Source organism: Salmo salar, chromosome 06 (assembly GCF_965601325.2).
Source record: "Salmo salar chromosome 06, fSalSal1, whole genome shotgun sequence".
Lineage (NCBI taxonomy): Eukaryota > Metazoa > Chordata > Actinopteri > Salmoniformes > Salmonidae > Salmo > Salmo salar.
The window spans coordinates 89,231,409-89,256,196 of record NC_138296.1 but is presented as its reverse complement, the minus strand read 5'-3'; the positions used below and the strand labels follow the sequence as shown (position 1 = coordinate 89,256,196).

Here is a 24,788-nt window from a genome sequence, read left to right as displayed (position 1 = left end):
ATCAACAGAAAGATAACATTGTTGCAGCAATGACAACAAAACAACACTGTATAAATGAAGATTTCAGAGAGGGAGAGAGAGACAGAAAGAGACAGAAAGAGAGAGAGAGAGAGAGAGAGAGAGCGAGAGAGAGAGAGAGTAAGAGTAAGAAAAAGAGAGTAAGAGTAAGAAAGAGAGAGAGAGAGAAAGCAAACACTGGTCTCCATGGAGCTCTTATGAAGTACATCCCCCTCCACCGCTCCAGGCCCACCAGCCCTTTAGCCCTCAGGACCCATCCACTGCTCCAGGCCCACCAGCCCTTTAGCCCTCAGGACCCATCCACTGCTCCAGGCCCACCAGCCCTTTAGCCCTCAGGACCCATCCACCGCTCCAGGCCCACCAGCCCTTTAGCCCTCAGGACCCATCCACCGCTCCAGGCCCACCAGCCCTTTAGCCCTCAGGACCCATCCACCGCTCCAGGCCCACCAGCCCTTTAGCCCTCAGGACCCATCCACCGCTCCAGGCCCACCAGCCCTCAGGACCCATCCACCGCTCCAGGCCCACCAGCCCTTTAGCCCTCAGGACCCATCCACTGCTCCAGGCCCACCAGCCCTTTAGCCCTCAGGACCCATCCACTGCTCCAGGCCCACCAGCCCTTTAGCCCTCAGGACCCATCCACCGCTCCAGGCCCAACAGCCCTTTAGCCCTCAGGACCCATCCACCGCTCCAGGCCCACCAGCCCTTTAGCCCTCAGGACCCATCCACCGCTCCAGGCCCACCAGCCCTTTAGCCCTCAGGACCCATCCACCGCTCCAGGCCCACCAGCCCTCAGGACCCATCCACCGCTCCAGGCCCACCAGCCCTTTAGCCCTCAGGACCCATCCACCGCTCCAGGCCCACCAGCCCTTTAGCCCTGAGGACCCATCCACCGCTCCAGGCCCACCAGCCCTTTAGCCCTCAGGACGCATCCACTGCTCCAGGCCCACCAGCCTTTTAGCCCTCAGGACCCATCCCCCGCTCCAGGCCCAACAGCCCTTAAGCCCTCAGGACCCATCCACCGCTCCAAGCCCACCAACCCTTTAGCCCTCAGGACCCCAACCACAAACACTGGTCTCCATGGAGCTCTTATGGGATAGTGGGCATTGAATGGGCCAGACTGCTCTGTCCTGGTGGGAGTTGACAGAGTCAGGGAACCACTGTTCAGGCTTCTGTAGAGAACTTGCGGAAGCAATTTACCAATATCGTCCTATACAAACAGTAGTCACAGCTGTGGTAGCATAACAAGTATTGAGCGGGCTGGCTCTGTCTCTGTGGTATATAGGCAGAGAGTCACAGGAACACCAGTGTGGCCTTTAATTTATCATAAATGTATCATTGGTGTAAGGCTTTCAGTAGGCACAAAATGGAGGGAAACAAGGAAAGGAATATTTGGAAATGGAAAGGATAACAGCTAGACTTGGCTGTTTTTAGAGAGAACTTGACAAGAAGTTCCGATCTATTTATTAGGCCAATCAACTTAGAACTTTGAACTTGAAATAATAACTAGAATGCTCAGTTTGTTTACAATTCCAAAATGTTTCCTGCTCACTGACCATAGAAATCACTTACGTTGTTGTTGACTACTTTTATTCCAGTGAAAGCCTCCACAGTGTCACTGATCTGTTTCACCTGTCTTTGTTAATGTCTCCTCCCCCCTCCAGGTGTCGCCAATCTTCATTATTATCCCCTGTGTATTTATACCTGTGTTCTCTGTTTGTCTGTTGCCAGTTCGTTTTGTTTCGTCAAGCATACCAGCATTTTTCCCTCTGTTCCTGTCTCTCGTTTGTTCCTGCTTTCTAGTTTTCCCGGTTTTTTACCTTTCTGCCCGCCCTGAGCCTGCCAGCCGTCCTGTACCTTTGCCCCAGACTCTGGATAACCTACCCCTGCCTGCTTTGACCTGTCATTTGCCTGCCCCCGTTGCTGTAATAAACCTTGTTACTTCGACACAGTCTACATTTGGGTCTTACCTGAAACGTGATCGTATGAACTGGCCCTGACTGACCCAGCAGACTTGGACCAGCTCCGCTACACCATCTCCTCCCAAGGAGCCACCATTGGTAGGCACGAGGAGTAGCTTTGCGATCTGATGGAAGGGTTCCAGGCAGTAGCCGAACGTCACGACCAAGCATTGGACACTTTGCAGGAGCAAGTCTGTGGGTTGTCTACTAGGCGGCCTACCACGATAGTAACCTTCCAGCCCCTCAGTAACCCGGCTGGTAGCAGCGCTGTCACCCCGGTTTCCCGGGAACCCCGCTTACCTCCCCCGGAGCGCTTTGATGGAGAGTCGTGCAACTGTTGGGAATTTCTCGCTCAGAGTTCCTTCGTCATGGAGCTGCATCCTTCCTCCTTCCCCTCGGACCGCTCTAAGCTAGCGTACCTTATCACACTGATGTCCGGGAGGGCCCTCGCCTGGGCTACGGCCGTTTGGGAACAACAGTCGGTCGTATGCTTCAGTCTGGAAGGATTCGTGGCGGAGGTGAAAAATGTTTTCGAGGCTGCCTGGAAGTTACTCCAGCTTCGGCAGGACTCCCTCAGTGTAGCAGATGCGGTGGATTTCCGCATGCTAGCAGCGGAGGGTGCCTGGAACCCGGAAGCGCTGTTCAACACGTTCCTGCACGGATTATTGGAGGAAGTAAAGGATGAGCTGGCAGCCGACGGATCTCGACTCTCTCATCGCTTTAACAATCCGGATCGATGGTCCGCTACGGGAACGTAGGAGGGAGAAGAGGTCTGATTGTGGTCCCAATTGCTCACTCAAGGATCCCACCTTGCATCTGATGAACTCCGGAAGTCCCCGGCATCTATGTCCCCGAGAGGATCCGAGCTTACCCAAGTCCCTCCAGGAGCCTCCGGAAACTGCCAATTCACCTCTTGCTGAGCTGATGCAGCTAGGCAGGGCTAGGCAGGACTAGGCTGTCTCCGAACGCGTACGCAGAGTTGACACCCAGAGTTGTCTGTATTGCGGTACTGCCGGTCATTTTGTGTCTACCTGTCCCTTCAAGAGACCTAGCTCATTCGTTGGAGTGAGTACTATGGTGGGTTTTTTAGATAACTGTTCTTCACCCCTTACTCGCTCCCCTCTCCATGCCATCCTGCTGTGGGGTGACCAGTCCAAGTCTCTCCAGGTACTCATCGACTCGGGGGCCGATGTGAGTCTTATGTACGTTACCTTGCCGCCCGAGCTGGGCATCCCCACTCAACCCCTCTCCATTCCCATGGATGTTAGAGCGCTGGACGGGCGCTCTATAGGCCGGGTCACCCACCATACCACCCCCATCAACCTACGAGTGTCAGGGAACCACAGCGAGAGACGATCCATTTCCTGCTAGTTGAGTCTCTGCAGGTTCCCGTAGTATTGGGATTCCCTTGGCTCCAGAAAATTATAAAAAGTTGCTATGGTAAAGCTTCTTTATATACATACACCATTAATGTTACTTGTAATTTGGATTAACAAGACTGAAAATGATCTAGTCCCAAAGCAGTCCTGAGTGAGTGCTACACTGCTAACACAACGATGTTCACTGTTCACGGATTGTCTTGCCAACTACTCGGTCAAACATTCCGCTCATGTTGTGAAGGTGTAGGTTTAAGCACAATATTCGTGGGTTGCATTAAGCAAAGGTTCATTACAGTGGCTTGGAAATACAATGACATTGCTAAGGGAGACACATAATTAGTAGGAATTAGTAGGTTTTGTCATCATTTTGATGTCGCCAGATTGACCTTAGATGCAGAATAACGTTAGCTGACTAGCTAAGATTGAGGAGAGACCAATGGATTTAAGCTAGCTAATGTTAGCATTGCTAGCTGTTTTTGCTAGCTAATGACAACATTGCCATCTGTCTCAAGTAAATTTAACGACATGATAGCAAAGTTGTTTCCTACAAAATATTTGCCTACTTTAGCATTGTTCATCTTATTTCCAAGCCACTATTGTGTAATTTAGACAAAACCGTCATTAGCCCCCGTTCAGAATGACTGGGTTTATCACAACTTTTGGGCATCACCATGGCGTACGGCGGCTTGAGAACGTTCATAGCAATGGCATGACGCGACCGAGTGACGGAGGTGCAACCTACGAGTAGTATAGTTTTCTCCACAGCAGAGTACAGTACCTGCCTCTCAGAGACACACAGGCTGTGTTCCGAATGGCACCCTTTTTCCTATTAAGTGCATTACTTTTGACTACTACCCATAGGGCCCTGGTCAAAAGTAGTGCACTATATAGTGAATAGGGTGCCATTATGGACGTATCCACAGAATAGTACTTCACAGAGTTCAGTACCTGTCTCTCACAGACACACTGTTGAGTAAAAATAGGCCTCACCTCCAGGAATAGCACTTTGAGACTGTCTTGCTATTAAAAATGCATTTGACATTATGCTATTACTGCCACTCAACTAGAGAGTGAAGTCGTAGGTCTACTCCCCACCGCAACCGGTATACATTAAACCACATAGGTTCAGACACAGAACAGAGAGAAAGAGAGAGAGAGAGAGAGAGAGAGAGAGAGAGAGAGAGAGAGAGAGAGCAATAAAGAGACACATATTTCCCTCAGATTAGAGAAACATATTTCCCTCGAATTACACAGATCCACAAAGAATTCGAAAACAAACCCGATTTTGATAAACTCCCATATCTACTGGGTGAAATACCCCAGTGTGCAATCTCAGCAGCAAGATTTGTGACCTGTTGACACAAGAAAAGGGCAACCAGTGAAGACCAAACACCATTGTAAATACAACCCATATTTATGTTTATTTATTTTCCCTTTTGTACTTTAACTATTTGCAAATAATATGACATTTGTAATGTCTTTATTCTTTTAGAACTTTTGTGAGTGTAATACTTACTGTTCATTTTTATTGTTTATTTCACTTTTGTTTACTATCTAATTCACTTGCTTTGACAATGTAAACATGTTTCCCATGCCAATAAATCCCTTAAATCGAAATTGAATTGTTGAGAGAGAGAGAGAGACAGACAGAGAGAGAGAGCGAGATAGACAGAGAGAGAGAGAGAGAGAGAGAGAGAGAGAGAGAGAGACAGACAGACAGACAGACAGACAGACAGACAGACAGACAGACAGACAGACAGACAGACAGACAGACAGACAGACAGACAGACAGACAGACAGACAGACAGACAGACAGACAGACAGACAGACAGACAGACAGACAGACAGACAGACAGACAGACAGACAGACAGACAGACAGAGAGAGAGAGAGCAAGAAGGCATATAGTGAAAAAAGTAATAATAAAAATAAAAGTCTAACATTTTCTTTCCCAATATCGAAACGGTTCGTGGCCCCAAAGAGTTATACAGTGTCAGTATTACAAATTAGATTTTCTTTTCAGGCTTACTTTGCATGCATATTGCCTTGAAGCAGCATATTGCCTTGAAGCAACTCCAAATAAAATAAGCAAGGCATGCAAGGCTGAGCACTGCATCAGCAACACTGAAGGGACTCAAATGGCACCCTATTCCCTATATAGTGCACTACTTTTAACCCGGACATATCTGGTGTAAAATCTCTTGCTGTAGTACATCTTGTTGACATTTACTGCATTGATTGATAAGAGCTAAGAACATAAGCATTTCACTGCACCTGCCATAACACCTGCTGAACTGTGCACACAACCAATAACATGTGATTTGATTTGGATGGCTGGGGGGTGCTAAGGTGACTCTCTGTATGTCATCTACCTAGTTGTCTGTCCAGCATGAAAGAGAGTGATAAGGGAGGTGGAGGGAGAGAGGGAGGTAGAGAGAGAGGGGGGTGAGAGAGAGAGACAGAGGTTGAGGGGGAAATGGAGAGAGAGAGAGTGAGGGGGAAGATGATGAGAGAGAGTGACAGATAGTGAGGGGAGAAATGGAGAGAAAGAGAGGGGAAGGTGAAAGAGAGAGAGACACAGGAAAACCTGGCTCCCTGTAGAGGAAAGGCTGTGCAACGACTGCACAACAGCAGAAGCTGAGACAGAGCTGCATTTCTTTGCAAAATGTAAAAAATATAAAATAATTAGAGAGTATAATATCCCCTAATTTGAAACCCTTATTCAAGGTTTTAAAGACCTCTCTGATGAGAGTAGGCTACCCGTCCTGTTGGGGGAGGACGCAGAGAGCTGTGGGTTGGAAGCGCACTACATTGCTCCCTGCCATAAGATGAGGGACAGTGTCTGACAGACCAATAAACCTGCACATGTCCTCTATATTGTTATTATTCAACGGTTATTTTGACCCTTGGTTAACGTTACTGTTGTCCCGTTGACAATTTTGATTATTTTAATTTTAATATTGTAAATATCCAAACGTAAGCTTTGGCAATATGTACATTGTTATGTCATGCCAATAAAGCAAATTGAAATGAATTGAATTGAGAGGGGGGAGATGGTGAGTGAGACAGAGAGAGAGAGAGAGAGAGAGAGAGAGAGAGAGAGAGAGAGAGGGGAGATGGAGAGAGAGACAGGGAGTGAGGGAGGAAATGGAGAGAGAGAGAGAGAGAGGAGGGAAGGATGAGTGAGAAAGTGAGAGAGATAGGCAGAGATAGAGAGAAATAGAGAGACAGAGGGAGAAGGAGAGAGAGAGAGGAGGGAAGGATGAGTGAGAAAGTGAGAGAGATAGGCAGAGATAGAGAGAAATAGAGAGACAGAGGGAGAAGGAGAGAGAGAGAGAGGAGGGAAGGATGAGTGAGAAAGTGAGAGAGATAGGCAGAGATAGAGAGAAATAGAGAGACAGAGGGAGAAGGAGAGAGACCGAAAGAGAGAGAGAGAGAGAGAGAGAGAGAGAGAGAGAGAGAGGGGAGATGGAGAGAGACAGACAGAAAGAGAAAGCGATAAAGCACGTTCAGGTACTTTAGGAGTGAAGTGAGCCAGTCAGCCATTTCAGGCCAAGTTAGAGCTCTATTCAATCAGTAAAGCTGAAGCGTTACAGATTCTGCCATAGAAATGTAAAAGTAATTTCCAATTGACCCGACATATGCAGTGTTTACTGTGAATGCAGTCTCCGCTAAAGCGGGAACATTGCCTTTAAATTTCAATAACACTGTGAAGCTGAAGACAGTCGTGAAGAGGGCACGACAAAACCTATTCCCCCTCAGGAGACTGAAAAGATTTGGCATGGGTCCTCAGATCCTCAAAAGGTTTTAGAGCTGCACCATCGAGAGCATCCTGACTGGTTGCATCACCGCCTGGTATGGCAACTGCTCGGCCTCCGACCGCAAGGCACTACAGAGGGTAGTGCGTACGGCCCAGTACATCACCGGGGCCAAGCTTCCTGCCATCCAGGACCTCAATGCCAGGCGGTGTCAGAGGAAGGCCCTAAAAATTGTCAAAGACTCCAGCCACCCTAGTCATACACTGTTCTCTCTGCTACCGCACGGCAAGCAGTACCGGAGCGCCAAGTCTAGGTCCAAGAGGCTTTTAAACAGCTTCTAAGACTCCTGAACAGCTAATAAAATGGCTACCCAGACTATTTGCATTGCCCCCCCCCCCCACCCCTACGCTGCTGCTACTCTGTTATTATCTATGCATAGCTACTTTAATAACTCTACCTACATGTACATAATTACCTAAATTACCTCAACACCGGTGCCCCCGCACATTGACACATTGACTCTGTACCGGTACCCCCTGTATATAGCCTGCACATTGACTCTGTACCGGTACCACCTGTATATAGCCTCCACATTGACTCTGTACCGGTACCCCCTGTATATAGCCTCCACGTTGACTCTGTACCGGTACCCCCTGTATATAGCCTCCACGTTGACTCTGTACCGGTACACCCTGTATATAGCCCCGCTATTGTTATTTACTGCTGCTATTTAATTATTTGTTATTCTTATCTCATACTTTTTTTATAGCTTTTTCCTTAAAACTGCATTGTTGGCTAAGGGCTTGTAAGTAAGCATTTCACTGTAAGGTCTACACCTGTTGTATTCGGCGCATGTGACAAATAAAATGTGATTTGATTTGAACTTCAGCGATGCGGATTCAATAGAGGCCTTAAGCTCTCCACACTATAAAGTGTAAGCTTACAGACTACTGACCCAGGTACAGTAGATCCGTGTTAGTCTTCAGTAGAGCAGCACTGTGTCATTCCATATTTAAATATAAGTTGTGTGAAGCTTCACAGACTGAATTTAAAATCAGGTTCCAGACCATTCTGAGTGATTTCCCCCATTCAAGACAATTGACTTGATTATTTCTTGGATCTGACCAGTTCCTCACAGCAGGAAAATTATCCTTCAGCAACAGGAAATGTGAATTATTGTGTGAATTATAATACATTTTTAGTTAAGGCAAGTCTGACATTTTTAAGTGGAAATTATAAACTTTATAAGCCTTCTTAAACTTTGGAAACACTAAACGTTTGCAACAGGGTGGTCAAATTAAATTCCCACATTTAAACAATGAAACAGAGCAAAACACATATTTGGTAATAGATGTCTGACAAGTCAGTACTTGATATTGTTTCTGATATGATAGATTAGTTATGAATCTGGACTGGATCTGAGGGAAAATATATGTTGATATTGATTTTCACTGCTAGAACCTGCTAAGAGTGATTGAAACTGTTTCCACATCAATCGACTCTAAAATGTCATCCCTGATCTGTTCCAGGGAGGCTGCAACTCAATGTCACGGATGGGTGAGCTATGGAAATAGACAATGTTGTTCTTCTGCAGTTAAGATCTGAGACGAGACACAGACCAGCAGGAGTTCTCTGACAACAGTATCCATGTTCTTGACTATTGCAACAGACTTGGCTAATAACTTATTGGCTAGATAGAATGTGTATTCAACAATAAACATTTAAAAACACATTTCCTTAAACTTCTGAGGTGGAGGGCCTAACTTCTTACAAAAAAATTGGCCTCGATTGCTTATCCAGTGATTCCTAACATTTTCCTCTTCAGTATTCAGTTGATGCAAATAATGGTTCAACCAAACAATTAAAATAATACAGGCCAAGTCAAAGGTAACAGTAAAATATTTATCTTAAAAAAATTATAAGCCTTTGTGCGTACTATGAAACGTTCAAGGCAGCCTTTAAATGGTAATGAAACTGGTATCCTCCCCAGGCCCAAACAAACCCAAATCTCAGCAGTACAGATCCTATTTCAGTCCTCTCCATTGATTAATGAAGGCAATTATTTATCTTGAGAGTCACCTCACGTTTCACACAGTTGTACTTACTGTGATACTGTAGCTAATTCAAGAAGAGATCTACTCTAAGCAACCAACACCCACGTGGTATGATGAAGCTCTCAATCACAATGCCCACACGGATGGATCTCCTTGGGGCTAATCGAGAATGGACAGCACAAGACAGAGAGGCAAAGCTCAGGGCCTCAAATAGAACATATCGCAACAACAACTTTTGGTAAATGTTTTGCCTGCAGTTCTAATCTTTATAGATTGCTATAAGCAGGAATAATGCTTTATAACTTGGTATAAGCAGGAATAATGCTTTATAACTTGGTATAAGCAGGAATAATGCTTTATAACTTGGTATAAGCAGGAATAATGCTTTATAACTTGGTATAAGCAGGAATAATGCTTTATAAATTGGTATAAGCAGGAATAATGCTTTATAAATTGGTATAAGCAGGAATAATGCTTTATAACTTGGTATAAGCAGGTATGAGATTTTGTTCTAATACAAATGTAATTTAAGTTTTTACTGAACATGTGACCTAACCAGGGTAACCTCTAGACTGTAGTAATAGGTCAGGGTAACCTCTGTAGTAATAGGTCAGGGTAACCTCTAGACTGTAGTAATAGGTCAGGGTAACCTCTGTAGTAATAGGTCAGGGTAACCTCTGTAGTAATAGGTCAGGGTAACCTCTGTAGTAAAAGGTCAGGGTAACCGCTGTAGTAATAAATCAAGGTAATCTCCAGACTGTATTAATAGATCAGGGTAACCTCTAGACTGTAGTAATAGATCAGGGTAACCTCTAGACTGTATTAATAGATCAGGGTAACCTCTAGACTGTATTAATAGATCAGGGTAACCTCTAGACTGTAGTAATAGATCAGGGTAACCTCTAGACTGTATTAATAGATCAGGGTAACCTCTAGACTGTAGTAATAGATCAGGGTAACCTCTAGACTGTATTAATAGGTCAGGGTAACCTCTAGACTGTAGTAATAGATCAGGGTAACCTCTAGACTGTAGTAATAGATCAGGGTAACCTCTAGACTGTAGTAATAGATCAGGGTAACCTCCAGACTGTATTAATAGATCAGGGTAACCTCTAGACTGTATTAATAGATCAGGGTAACCTCTAGACTGTATTAATAGATCAGGGTAACCTCTAGACTGTATTAATATATCAGGGTAACCTCTAGACTGTAGTAATAGATCTGGGTAACCTCTAGACTGTAGTAATAGATCAGGGTAACCTCTAGACTGTAGTAATAGATCAGGGTAACCTCTAGACTGTAGTAATAGATCAGGGTAACCTCTAGACTGTAGTAATAGATCAGGGTAACCTCTAGACTGTAGTAATAGATCAGGGTAACCTCTAGACTGTAGTAATATATCAGGCTAACCTCTAGACTGTAGTAATATATCAGGGTAACCTCTAGACTGTATTAATAGATCAGGGTAACCTCTAGACTGTAGTAATAGATCAGGGTAACCTCTAGACTGTATTAATAGATCAGGGTAACCTCTAGACTGTAGTAATATATCAGGGTAACCTCTAGACTGTAGTAATAGATCAGGGTAACCTCTAGACTGTAGTAATAGATCAGGGTAACCTCTAGACTGTAGTAATAGATCAGGGTAACCTCTAGACTGTAGTAATAGATCAGGGTAACCTCTAGACTGTAGTAATAGGTCAGGGTAACCTCTGTATTAATAGATCAGGGTAACCTCTAGACTGTAGTAATAGATCAGGGTAACCTCTAGACTGTATTAATAGATCAGGGTAACCTCTAGACTGTATTAATAGATCAGGGTAACCTCTAGACTGTAGTAATAGATCAGGGTAACCTCTAGACTGTATTAATAGATCAGGGTAACCTCTAGACTGTAGTAATAGATCAGGGTAACCTCTAGACTGTATTAATAGGTCAGGGTAACCTCTAGACTGTAGTAATAGATCAGGGTAACCTCTAGACTGTAGTAATAGATCAGGGTAACCTCTAGACTGTAGTAATAGATCAGGGTAACCTCCAGACTGTATTAATAGATCAGGGTAACCTCTAGACTGTATTAATAGATCAGGGTAACCTCTAGACTGTATTAATAGATCAGGGTAACCTCTAGACTGTATTAATATATCAGGGTAACCTCTAGACTGTAGTAATAGATCTGGGTAACCTCTAGACTGTAGTAATAGATCAGGGTAACCTCTAGACTGTAGTAATAGATCAGGGTAACCTCTAGACTGTAGTAATAGATCAGGGTAACCTCTAGACTGTAGTAATAGATCAGGGTAACCTCTAGACTGTAGTAATAGATCAGGGTAACCTCTAGACTGTAGTAATATATCAGGCTAACCTCTAGACTGTAGTAATATATCAGGGTAACCTCTAGACTGTATTAATAGATCAGGGTAACCTCTAGACTGTAGTAATAGATCAGGGTAACCTCTAGACTGTATTAATAGATCAGGGTAACCTCTAGACTGTAGTAATATATCAGGGTAACCTCTAGACTGTAGTAATAGATCAGGGTAACCTCTAGACTGTAGTAATAGATCAGGGTAACCTCTAGACTGTAGTAATAGATCAGGGTAACCTCTAGACTGTAGTAATAGATCAGGGTAACCTCTAGACTGTAGTAATAGATCAGGGTAACCTCTAGACTGTATTAATAGATCAGGGTAACCTCTAGACTGTATTAATAGATCAGGGTAACCTCTAGACTGTATTAATAGATCAGGGTAACCTCTAGACTGTATTAATAGATCAGGGTAACCTCTAGACTGTATTAATATATCAGGGTAACCTCTAGACTGTAGTAATAGATCAGGGTAACCTCTAGACTGTAGTAATAGATCAGGGTAACCTCTAGACTGTAGTAATAGATCAGGGTAACCTCTAGACTGTAGTAATAGATCAGGGTAACCTCTAGACTGTATTAATAGATCAGGGTAACCTCTAGACTGTATTAATAGATCAGGGTAACCTCTAGACTGTATTAATAGATCAGGGTAACCTCTAGACTGTATTAATAGATCAGGGTAACCTCTAGACTGTATTAATAGATCAGGGTAACCTCTAGACTGTAGTAATAGATCAGGGTAACCTCTAGACTGTATTAATAGATCAGGGTAACCTCTAGACTGTATTAATAGATCAGGGTAACCTCTAGACTGTATTAATAGATCAGGGTAACCTCTAGACTGTATTAATATATCAGGGTAACCTCTAGACTGTAGTAATATATCAGGCTAACCTCTAGACTGTATTAATAGATCAGGGTAACCTCTAGACTGTAGTAATAGATCAGGGTAACCTCTAGACTGTATTAATAGATCAGGGTAACCTCTAGACTGTATTAATAGATCAGGGTAACCTCTAGACTGTAGTAATAGATCAGGGTAACCTCTAGACTGTATTAATATATCAGGGTAACCTCTAGACTGTATTAATAGATCAGGGTAACCTCTAGACTGTAGTAATATATCAGGCTAACCTCTAGACTGTAGTAATATATCAGGGTAACCTCTAGACTGTATTAATAGATCAGGGTAACCTCTAGACTGTAGTAATAGATCAGGGTAACCTCTAGACTGTAGTAATAGATCAGGGTAACCTCTAGACTGTAGTAATAGATCAGGGTAACCTCTAGACTGTAGTAATAGATCAGGGTAACCTCTAGACTGTATTAATAGATCAGGGTAACCTCTAGACTGTAGTAATAGATCAGGGTAACCTCTAGACTGTATTAATAGATCAGGGTAACCTCTAGACTGTAGTAATAGATCAGGGTAACCTCTAGACTGTATTAATAGATCAGGGTAACCTCTAGACTGTAGTAATAGATCAGGGTAACCTCTAGACTGTAGTAATAGATCAGGGTAACCTCTAGACTGTATTAATAGATCAGGGTAACCTCTAGACTGTAGTAATAGATCAGGGTAACCTCTAGACTGTAGTAATAGATCAGGGTAACCTCTAGACTGTATTAATAGATCAGGGTAACCTCTAGACTGTAGTAATAGATCAGGGTAACCTCTAGACTGTATTAATAGATCAGGGTAACCTCTAGACTGTATTAATATATCAGGGTAACCTCTAGACTGTATTAATAGATCAGGGTAACCTCTAGACTGTATTAATAGATCAGGGTAACCTCTAGACTGTATTAATAGATCAGGGTAACCTCTAGACTGTAGTAATAGATCAGGGTAACCTCTAGACTGTAGTAATAGATCAGGGTAACCTCTAGACTGTAGTAATAGATCAGGGTAACCTCTAGACTGTAGTAATAGATCAGGGTAACCTCTAGACTGTAGTAATAGATCAGGGTAACCTCTAGACTGTAGTAATAGATCAGGGTAACCTCTAGACTGTAGTAATAGATCAGGGTAACCTCTAGACTGTAGTAATAGATCAGGGTAACCTCTAGACTGTAGTAATATATCAGGGTAACCTCTAGACTGTATTAATAGATCAGGGTAACCTCTAGACTGTATTAATAGATCAGGGTAACCTCTAGACTGTAGTAATAGATCAGGGTAACCTCTAGACTGTATTAATAGATCAGGGTAACCTCTAGACTGTAGTAATAGATCAGGGTAACCTCTAGACTGTATTAATAGATCAGGGTAACCTCTAGACTGTAGTAATAGATCAGGGTAACCTCTAGACTGTATTAATAGATCAGGGTAACCTCTAGACTGTATTAATAGATCAGGGTAACCTCTAGACTGTATTAATAGATCAGGGTAACCTCTAGACTGTATTAATAGATCAGGGTAACCTCTAGACTGTATTAATATATCAGGGTAACCTCTAGACTGTAGTAATAGATCAGGGTAACCTCTAGACTGTAGTAATAGATCAGGGTAACCTCTAGACTGTATTAATAGATCAGGGTAACCTCTAGACTGTAGTAATAGATCAGGGTAACCTCTAGACTGTAGTAATAGATCAGGGTAACCTCTAGACTGTAGTAATAGATCAGGGTAACCTCTAGACTGTATTAATAGATCAGGGTAACCTCTAGACTGTAGTAATAGATCAGGGTAACCTCTAGACTGTATTAATAGATCAGGGTAACCTCTAGACTGTAGTAATAGATCAGGGTAACCTCTAGACTGTAGTAATAGATCAGGGTAACCTCTAGACTGTATTAATAGATCAGGGTAACCTCTAGACTGTATTAATAGATCAGGGTAACCTCTAGACTGTATTAATAGATCAGGGTAACCTCTAGACTGTATTAATATATCAGGGTAACCTCTAGACTGTAGTAATATATCAGGCTAACCTCTAGACTGTATTAATAGATCAGGGTAACCTCTAGACTGTATTAATAGATCAGGGTAACCTCTAGACTGTAGTAATAGATCAGGGTAACCTCTAGACTGTATTAATAGATCAGGGTAACCTCTAGACTGTAGTAATATATCAGGGTAACCTCTAGACTGTAGTAATAGATCAGGGTAACCTCTAGACTGTAGTAATAGATCAGGGTAACCTCTAGACTGTAGTAATAGATCAGGGTAACCTCTAGACTGTATTAATAGGTAAAAAGGAGATCATTTGAAATCATCTCTCTCTCTACCCAGTCAATGCAGTGTTGACAAACAGCCTTGGCCCACATCTTTCAGAATTCATAGAAGATTCATGAGCTTGTCAACATTGGTTCAAAGCTATGGACATAATGCAACAAACATGACAGGGTTTGGCAAACAAACTGCCGTCAGGGTCCTTGAGTGAGTGATGGACCGAACGACTTCCCATAGCCTGATTCAAGACGGGCACAGTTTAATAACAATTTACTTCGCCCATGCCCTTTGTAATACAGCAGCAACCATACAGGTTACTCTTATCTTTCCTAGGGTAGAGCTCTAGAGTATCTTTCCTAGGGTAGAGCTCTAGAGTATCTTTCCTAGGGTAGAGCTCTAGAGTGTCTTTCCTAGGATAGAGCTCTAGAGTATCTTTCCTAGGGTAGAGCTCTAGAGTATCTTTCCTAGGGTAGAGCTCTAGAGTATCTTTCCTAGGGTAGAGCTCTAGAGTATCTTTCCTAGGGTAGGGCTCTAGATTATCTTTCCTAGGGTAGGGCTATAGAGTATATTTTCTATGGTAGAGCTCCAGAGAAGCATCCAGGGCTAAAATAAAGAATAACATTTCAAATGTAACCAAACAAAAGTATTTTAGGAAGGTTGCAACAGAGCTAAGCAAGAGATCCCACCCTGCCTAAGTAACGATATAGGGAAACACTGCCAGACCAAAATCAAAGTAAAGTAAGTAAATATTAGGCACCGGAGCAGCAGACACCCTGTCCTTCAGCACTGATGACTAGCCCCTAGTGGAGTACAGTGATGACTCTGATCCCCCAGTGGAGTACAGTGATGACTCTGATCCCCTAGTGGAGGACAGTGATGACTCTGATCCCCTAGTGGAGTACAGTGATGACTCTGATCCGCTAGTGGAGTACAGTGATGACTCTGATCCCCTAGTGGAGTACAGTGAGGACTCTGATCCCCTAGTGGAGTACAGTGATGACTCTGATCCCCTAGTGGAGTACAGTGAGTACTCTGAGCCCCCGGTGGAGGACAGTGATGACTCTGATCCCCTAGTGGAGGACAGTGATGACTCTAAGCCCCTAGTGGAGGACAGTGATGACTCTAAGCCCCTAGTGGAGGACAGTGATGACTCTGATCCCCTAGGACAGTGATGACTCTGATCCCCTAGTGGAGGACAGTGATGACTCTGATCCCCTAGTGGAGGACAGTGATGACTCTGATCCCCTAGTGGAGTACAGTGATGACTCTGATCCCCTAGTGGAGGACAGTGATGACTCTGAGCCCCTAGTGGAGGACAGTGATGACTCTGAGCCCTGAGGACAGTGATGACTAAGCCCCTAGGACAGTAAGGACTCTGAGCCCCTAGTGGAGGACAGTGATGACTCTGAGCCGCTAGGACAGCGATGACTCTGAACCCCTAGGACAGTGATGACTCTGAGCCCTGAGGACAGTGATGACTAAGCCCCTAGGACAGTAAGGACTCTGAGCCCCTAGACGAGGACAGTGATGACTCTGAGCCCCTAGACAAGAACAGTGATGACTCTGAGCCCCTAGTGGAGGACAGTGATGACTCTGAGCACCTAAGGGAGAACAGTGATGACTCTGAGCCCCTAGGACAGATGGTGACTCTGAACCCCTAGTGGAGGACAGTGATGACTCTGATCCCCTAGTGGAGGACCGTGATGACTTTGACCATCTAGTGGAGGACAGTGATGACTCTGAGCCCTGAGGACAGTGACGACTCTGAACCCCTAGGACAGTGATGACTCTGAGCCGCTAGGACAGCGATGACTCTGAACCCCTAGGACAGTGATGACTCTGAGCCCTGAGGACAGTGATGACTAAGTCCCTAGACGAGGACAGTAAGGACTCTGAGCCCCTAGACGAGGACAGTGATGACTCTGAGCCCCTAGACGAGAACAGTGATGAATCTGAGCCCCGAGGACAGTGATGTCTGAGCTCCTAGTGACGACAGTGATGACTCTGAGCCCCTAGACGAGGACAGTGATGAATCTGAGCCCCGAGGACAGTGATGACTGAGCTCCTAGTGACGACAGTGATGACTCTGAGCCCCTAGTGGAGGACAGTGATGACTCTGAGCCCCTAGTGGAGGACAGTGATGACTCTGAGCCCCTAGTGGAGGACAGTGATGACTCTGATCCCCTAGTGGAGGACAGTGATGACTCTGAGCCCCTAGTGGAGGACAGTGATGACTCTGATCCCCTAGTGGAGGACAGTGATGACTCTGAGCCCCCAGCGGAGGACAGATGGTGACTCTGCGCCTCTCCTGGAGGATAGTGATGACTCTGAGCCCTGTCATGTCTACAATACCACAGGTAAACCTGACCCCAAACACACAACAATGGTTTGTTCCAAACTTTAAAGGACCAATTTCAGTTTTCTAATAAAGGCAGATTATTAATACATTTGTAGGACTAATCTGGATTCAGGAAGCTGGCCCCCATATGTAACGGCTTGTCTGTTGTGTGGCGGAAAGAAGCGCAGGAAGCAGCGAACACTGTGTGGGTAATTTTAATAAACCACAAGCACAAAATAAAAGGTTTCCCAACAACAGGGAAAATACACTCGACAAGCACAGTCGAACAAAACGCAGTCGACACACAGAAAGACAATCCCGCACAATAGGGAGCGGGCCAGCTGAACTAAATAGCCCTCTTAATGACTAACTCAGGGCAGGTGAGAAAACATAAAAAAAGGGAAAAACAAAAAGGGAATCGGTGGTAGCTAATAGGCCGGTGACGACGACCGCCGAGCGCCACCCGAGCAGGAGGGGGCGCCACCGTCGGTAGGAATCGTGACACCATATCATTACCTGTCTGTGGTACTACAGAGGCACAGACAGTCAGACACCCTTGGCTGAAATCCACCTGGCTGAAATCCACCTGGCTGGAATCCACCTGGCTGCAAACCAATCTCAAGTGGCTCTGGCCCAGCAGTTTAAATCCTCTCATTTCATTTCCAGAGACAACAGGATGAAAGAGCTCTGGAGAGACGGGGAGTCTAACAATGATATTTTAATTGTAATAGAAACCACTGCCGACCACCTCTACTACCCCACATGTATCCTAGTGTTCTCTCACCAGCCCTGTAACATGACAGAGATCCCCAAAGACATGCAATCATCTTTTTGTGGACAAAGTGGTCAGATTTGAATGAATTTGAACAGCAGCAGTGCTAATAAACTGTTCAAACACTGGGAAACATTTAACAAAACTGTTACATTTTTGTGTCAAACACAGCAGATATTTGTAAATTTGTTTTGTTTATATCTTAGTCAAAACAGCCTAAAACAAAGATGAGTCATCGTACAATAACTACAAAGTGAATCACTGAGATACAGTAATGTAATCAAACAACAGCATTAATATTCAAAGTGCTTCTAACAGATTCTCCACAGTGTTGCTCCTACAGCTACCCTCTTCTTATTCTCCACAGTCCTGACTATATCTTCATACCCTATAAAACTCTGCGGTAGCAAGCTGTTTATTATCTAAATACTGGTTCATCCCTATAAAAAATGGTGCTAAAATGCCACTGGTCTTGTGCTATCTGGCCAGCTGATGCAATGTTGACCCATGGTGTGGTGTGGTGTGGTGTGGGCGGGAGCCAGCAAGCAGGGGAGCGCGTGTACAATGTGTATACATGGGCTTTGGCAGCATCTGTTTTTTTTAAAGAGGCTAAATATAAAGAGTTGTGGTATGAAATGTAGAATGCTTCCAGAACAACATCAACTCCAAATAAGCATTTTACTGCTGCTACTGCTACTGCATAGGGGGGGAAATGGGACGAGGCTAGGGACTGGGAAAAGCACCTTACCTGGGATTAAAGGTGTAGATACCGGGCGTTTAAAGGTGCATCTACCTACACAACTCTGCATATCACCCCTTGAGTTAATGACACGTATGACATCACAACCACAAAGTTTGATATCATTGGAATAGAAATATACGTGTAACTGCCAAAATAATGGAAACACTTAAGTAAATGAGGTATACAAAGTATATTGAAAGCAGGTGCTTCCACACAGGAGTGGTTCCTAACTTAATTAAGCAAAGAAATCCCATCATGCTTAGGGGCATGTATAAAAATCCTGGGCATGCCATTATTTTGGCCATTATTTTGCCTATCATGGCTATGCCCCCGTAGGATGACAACGCCCCTCCATCCATAGGGCAAGAGCGGACACTGAATGGTTTTATGAGCATGAAAACGATGTAAATTGCCATGACCGTCTCAGTCACCAGATCTCAACCCAACTGAATACTTCTAAGAGATTCTGGAGCGGAACCAGAGACACCGCTTTCCATCACCATCAACAAAACACAAAATGATGGAATTTGTTGTGGAAGAATGGTGTCACATCCATCCAATAGAGATCTAGACACTTGTAGAAGATATACCAAGGTGCATTAAAGCTGTTTTGGCTGGTGGTGACCCAATGCACTATTAACACGCTTTATGTTGGTGTTTCCTTTATTTTGTCAGTTACCTGTAGATTTAGTGCTGAGCGATTAGTGCTTTTGAGGTCGGTTTGGTTTAAAAATAATCACGGTGTACGATTTCAATAATTTTTTTAAACATTAATTAAATGCATTATGAAATAATGACATTAAAATGATTTTAGCGCTTTTAATGGACATTCCAAAGCCAAAAATAGTGAACATTCAATTGCCAAAATATTAAAAATATTGAATATTGTCTCTGTCAGGTCTACATTGGGTAGACATCAATAGAAAAACCAGGAAATTACTATGAAATAATTAACATTTTCAGTTGTGTTTGTTACTTCGTTTTTATTTGATTACTTTATTATTTTTCATTCCTTAAAGTCATCATCTCATCTCTGTTCAGGCAGTAGCAGCCAAAAAGCCAGACAACTTTCTTTCTGCTCCCCATACTGTAGTCTTTAGTTATCCTATTTAGCTAGGCTAGCCTGCCTAAGCATGCTGCAGAGCTGTCTGGCGAAGTCATTTGACTAGTTCTTCAAAGTAGATAAGGAATCATTCAACTTTCTCTAACCTTCTACTTGTTGTGTTGTGTACATTCCTCTCTATGCAAGTCTGTGTGTTTCTAACCTAACATAGTAAATTCATCTCGGTCTGAGATGGAAAAAAACAGGCGCAATGGATTGTGGGCATTGTAGGTAATTACCACGTTCTTGCACTGAATTTGGTTGAATACTGCTCAATGAAAACTACAACTCCCTTCTGCCCAGCGTCCCACATAGTTCTTGACATGACTTTTCTCATAAATTATTTTATTTCCCTCTAGAGAAACGGCGCATTGGGCTCACAAAACACTAAATACATTTCAAGTAATTTAATGTGGGTCTATTAGTTGCTTAACAACCGAAAAAAACGAAATGTTGGTTAATCGCTCAGCACTACTGTACATCCAAGCTTTTGAACTTCTGACTCCACAATCACACTTTGTAACTGAGATGATGAACAAGTCCAATTTCATGGAAATGCTTCAAATTCTTACATGTTGTTTTCCATTTGCCAAGACTACAACCTCATTACCAATTATCACAAAAAGCTACACTTCTTGTGAATACACATCAGTTGATGTGCAACATAAATTCCCTTATTTTGTTGTTGTGTTGATAGTTCTTCCATATTTTATTGTCTAGGACTGCAACTCCATTACCGATTCAAAAAGAAACGCTCGTGTACCTGTTGCTAATACTCATCAGACTGCAATACAGGGAGTTCTGTCATCTTTAATATTCTGAACATAGACAGTCATGATGTCTGAAATAGCGCCACGGACAGAATATTCTATCAGTGAAATAATAAGGCCATACAATTCAACAGCTGCCAATACTGCAGATAAAAGCCACGGCCATTTGAATTCTGTAATCAGGTTTCCATCCAACCTTTTTATGGAGTAAAGTAGGCTACATGTTGGATAAAAATGTTTAATGCCAGGCCTGACGGTACAAGAATATTTGTTAGTAGACTTTCCAAATGTCGACAAAACAAAATACTATAGACACGGTGGGATCTTTTTGTGTTGGTAAATTAATTATGCGATATTTATCGGTGGAAACGTTTTTATGTGCAAATATTGATTTATTAATAACCATCAAGTAAACTTGGGAGGTAGACGATGACATGTTTAGTGACCATCACATTACGACTCGTCGGGAAAGCACACAGTTTATTAGGCTACAGATGAAATACATTATGATAAACTTCACAGGGTGGTGAAAGTGCACGGGGATGCGCTTGATGCTCCTTTCCAATAAATATTGAAGGTCTTATTCTGGTGACATGATCATCGATGCTTGGCTGTCGTTTGTCCATAATAATCTCATCATGTATATAGGCTATACCCACACTGTCTCTGCAAACTGTTGGGGCACAGTCGCTATTTAAAACAACATTTTTGGGAGGTGAGAAAACCATCAGTAGAGTTGAAAATGCAATGGGAACACATTTTAACTTCTATTTTTGTATTCAGTACATGGGAATTTAAGAACAACATGTATTTGTTTATGTGCACTACGTCATCACGCACAGTCTTTTATCCGCAACAAATCAATTTGATGGAAACACGTCTCTTGTGGGAAAATACGCGTAATGTTTTCATGCGGATTTTAGAATATAAACTTGAAAATATGTCTCCAGTTGGATGGAAACGGAGCTTGTGTCGGTCTGTTCTGGCCAAATTAAAGAACTACAAAGTCTTCAAGTCGCACCTAAATTCGTGGGTATAATTTGTGGAACGTTCTAACAGGAATATGTTCCAAAAACTTCGTAAAGTACAAGGTTGTTAAAAAACAACGGATACAACGTAGCATGATCAAATCAACTAACTGCATAATAGGCATCAACTCACCACGTAACGTATTCTTAATGTTTGTCCATAGGCTACCAGAGTGAGGACAGACATTTTCCGGAATAAACGTGTTGAGTGAAAAACGGAATTAAATAGTCCACTCCCTACCCGGTATCTTATTCTGCCGCTATACAACTTTGTATGAGTTGTTTGTTGACAACCTTGTTATTTACGAAGTTTTTTGGAATAGATTCCTGTTGGAACGTTCCACAGGTTATACCCACCCACTTCGAACTGGAAAGAATGAGGCGTTGTAAATGACTAAACTGTCAGTAGGGGGTATCCTTCATATTGAGGCTTTCGTGGGGATGTAACGCGTCCCTCTTCCACTCAAAATCCTTTTCCTTAATTCCTCCCGACAGAGACCTAGGCGTAGGCCCAGAGGCCCAAGGCTCTGCCAGGCTTATCACTTTTACACCTCAACAGCATAACACACTCCGGCCTCGATCCCCAGATCTGATGGCATGCTGATCATTTAATCATATCCCAGGCCTACACATCTTGGAAGATCAGTTCATCGTTCTAAATACCAGGGCTTGTTGTGGATGTTGATAATGCATTTCAGATATTTGAAGATATCCTGAAGAATAAATACATCTAAAGATACAAATATAAAATATGAGTGGACATAGACCTGCTGTTGGAATAATATAATATCTGTAATGTTACATAAACTAAAATGACAAATTAACAACTCAATTATGAATTACATATAAATCATATCTAATAACACATTTCAAATTCAATTAACACTGACGTACATGTTTATATATCAACTGACTATTGATAGTATTTTGTGACAGACTAAAGCCTGATTATACTATTGACAAAATGTAATGTGTACTTGGGGCCGTGGGAAACCCCCCCTGGAATATGTCTGTTGTCATCAGATAATCAGGATGCCATTGAGTGGTGTGAGTGTCGGGAATCTGAGAGCCATCGGGGTCAGCATATCACAGGCCTGTTAAATACTGGTGACCGACCTGTCACCTGTCAAACAGCCACCACTGGTTTTCTCTCTATGGTAACGTACTGTAAGCTATGGATCTAAAACCAACTCTAGACAATGATATGGGATCTGTACCCAACTCTAGACAAATCAATTATGCTCACTCAATCATTTGGATCAACATCCAAATTCAAGTTGCTCCTATTGCGACAACCAAACCACCAAATGTAATGTGTTATTCTCCATCATATGACACTTTATCAGCAACAGCATGTCTAAGATATCACAAATGATCAAACTCCAAGCGCTAGGCATAAGCCTTTTATAATTACCTCTTAATAGAGGTCATTATCTGAATGTACACAAGCTATAGTCTACTACCAGTAGCCCATTAGGACAGGTATATCCTAATACCGGAGTAGTTCATTAGGACATGTGTTACCCTAATACCAGAGTAGTTATTTAGGACAGGTGTTACACTAATACCAGAGTAGTTCTTTAGGACAGGTGTTACCCTAATACCAGAGTAGTTCTTTAGGACAGGTGTTACACTAATACCAGAGTAGTTCTTTAGGACAGGTGTATCCTAATACCAGAGTAGTTCTTTAGGACAGGTGTTACCCTAATACCAGAGTAGTTCTTTAGGACAGGTATAACCCTAATACCAGAGTAGTTCTTTAGGACAGGTGTTACACTAATACCAGAGTAGTTCTTTAGGACAGGTAATTACCCTAATACCAGAGTAGTTCTTTAGGACAGGTATAACCCTAATACCAGAGTAGTTCTTTAGGACAGGTAATTACCCTAATACCAGAGTAGTTCTTTAGGACAGGTATAACCCTAATACCAGAGTAGTTCTTTAGGACAGGTGTTACCCTAATACCAGAGTAGTTCTTTAGGACAGGTGTTACACTAATACCAGAGTAGTTCTTTAGGACAGGTGTTACACTAATACCAGAGTAGTTCTTTAGGACAGGTGATACACTAATACCAGAGTAGTTCTTTAGGACAGGTATAACCCTAATACCAGAGTAGTTCTTTAGGACAGGTGTTACACTAATACCAGAGTAGTTCTTTAGGACAGGTGTTACCCTAATACCAGAGTAGTTCTTTAGGACAGGTATAACCCTAATACCAGAGTAGTTCTTTAGGACAGGTGTTACACTAATACCAGAGTAGTTCTTTAGGACAGGTAATTACCCTAATACCAGAGTAGTTATTTAGGACAGGTGTTACCCTAATACCAGAGTAGTTCTTTAGGACAGGTGTTACCCTAATACCAGAGTAGTTATTTAGGACAGGTGTTACACTAATACCAGAGTAGTTCTTTAGGACAGGTGTTACCCTAATACCAGAGTAGTTCTTTAGGACAGGTGTTACCCTAATACCAGAGTAGTTCTTTAGGACAGGTATAACCCTAATACCAGAGTAGTTCTTTAGGACAGGTGTTACCCTAATACCAGAGTAGTTCTTTAGGACAGGTATAACCCTAATACCAGAGTAGTTCTTTAGGACAGGTATAACCCTAATACCAGAGTAGTTCTTTAGGACAGGTGTTACCCTAATACCAGAGTAGTTATTTAGGACAGGTAATTACCCTAATACCAGAGTAGTTCTTTAGGAACCATACTGAATTAGCTGGGTTATAGGTGACACACACATCTCCAGTGTCCAAAGGTGGTAAAGGCTAGTCCAGACTAGCCGATATGTCAATGGTCAACCAACTATGACGGATGGTTATTCACACCAGGCCAACATACATACTGTACATCATATCGTTTACAAATATAACTGCCTTGTACCCCAACATCTACCCTATGTAGCCTATGGTGAGAAACCTATCTGCGTCGACCACTAAAATAGCTGAGCCTTGCCTAGGGTTCTCTAACGTGTGAACAGAACTTATTAAAACACCTCACTCTGTGTCAAAGCAAAGCACAAAGGTAAAAATAGCTTCAGCTTTTCGCTTGGCGATTAAATCAACAACAGCCTATCAGAAAACGACCACAACCCACACGCAGATAGAAAACCCGAGAAAACCCCCCCAAGAAACCTTATGTTCTTCAAGTTGAATCTATAAATAACTGTCATTATAGAGGCCAACAGATCTGACAACACAACCATACTCTAAACCAATCATATTAGAACGTTCATGTAAAAATCACAACTTTTATCCTGCATATTTTTTACATTTGGTTATGGTTATGTAGGCCTATAAATGTGCCCCTTGAACGTGCAGCTG

At 42.9% G+C, this 24,788-nt stretch overlaps 1 protein-coding gene across 5 annotated transcripts in view; it reads right to left on the bottom strand.

Moving 5' to 3' along the window:
• Positions 1-24,788, bottom strand: part of LOC106608253 (ryanodine receptor 3) — a 264,485-nt gene that overhangs the window by 239,043 nt on the left and 654 nt on the right. The gene's annotated exons all lie outside the window — the stretch shown is intronic.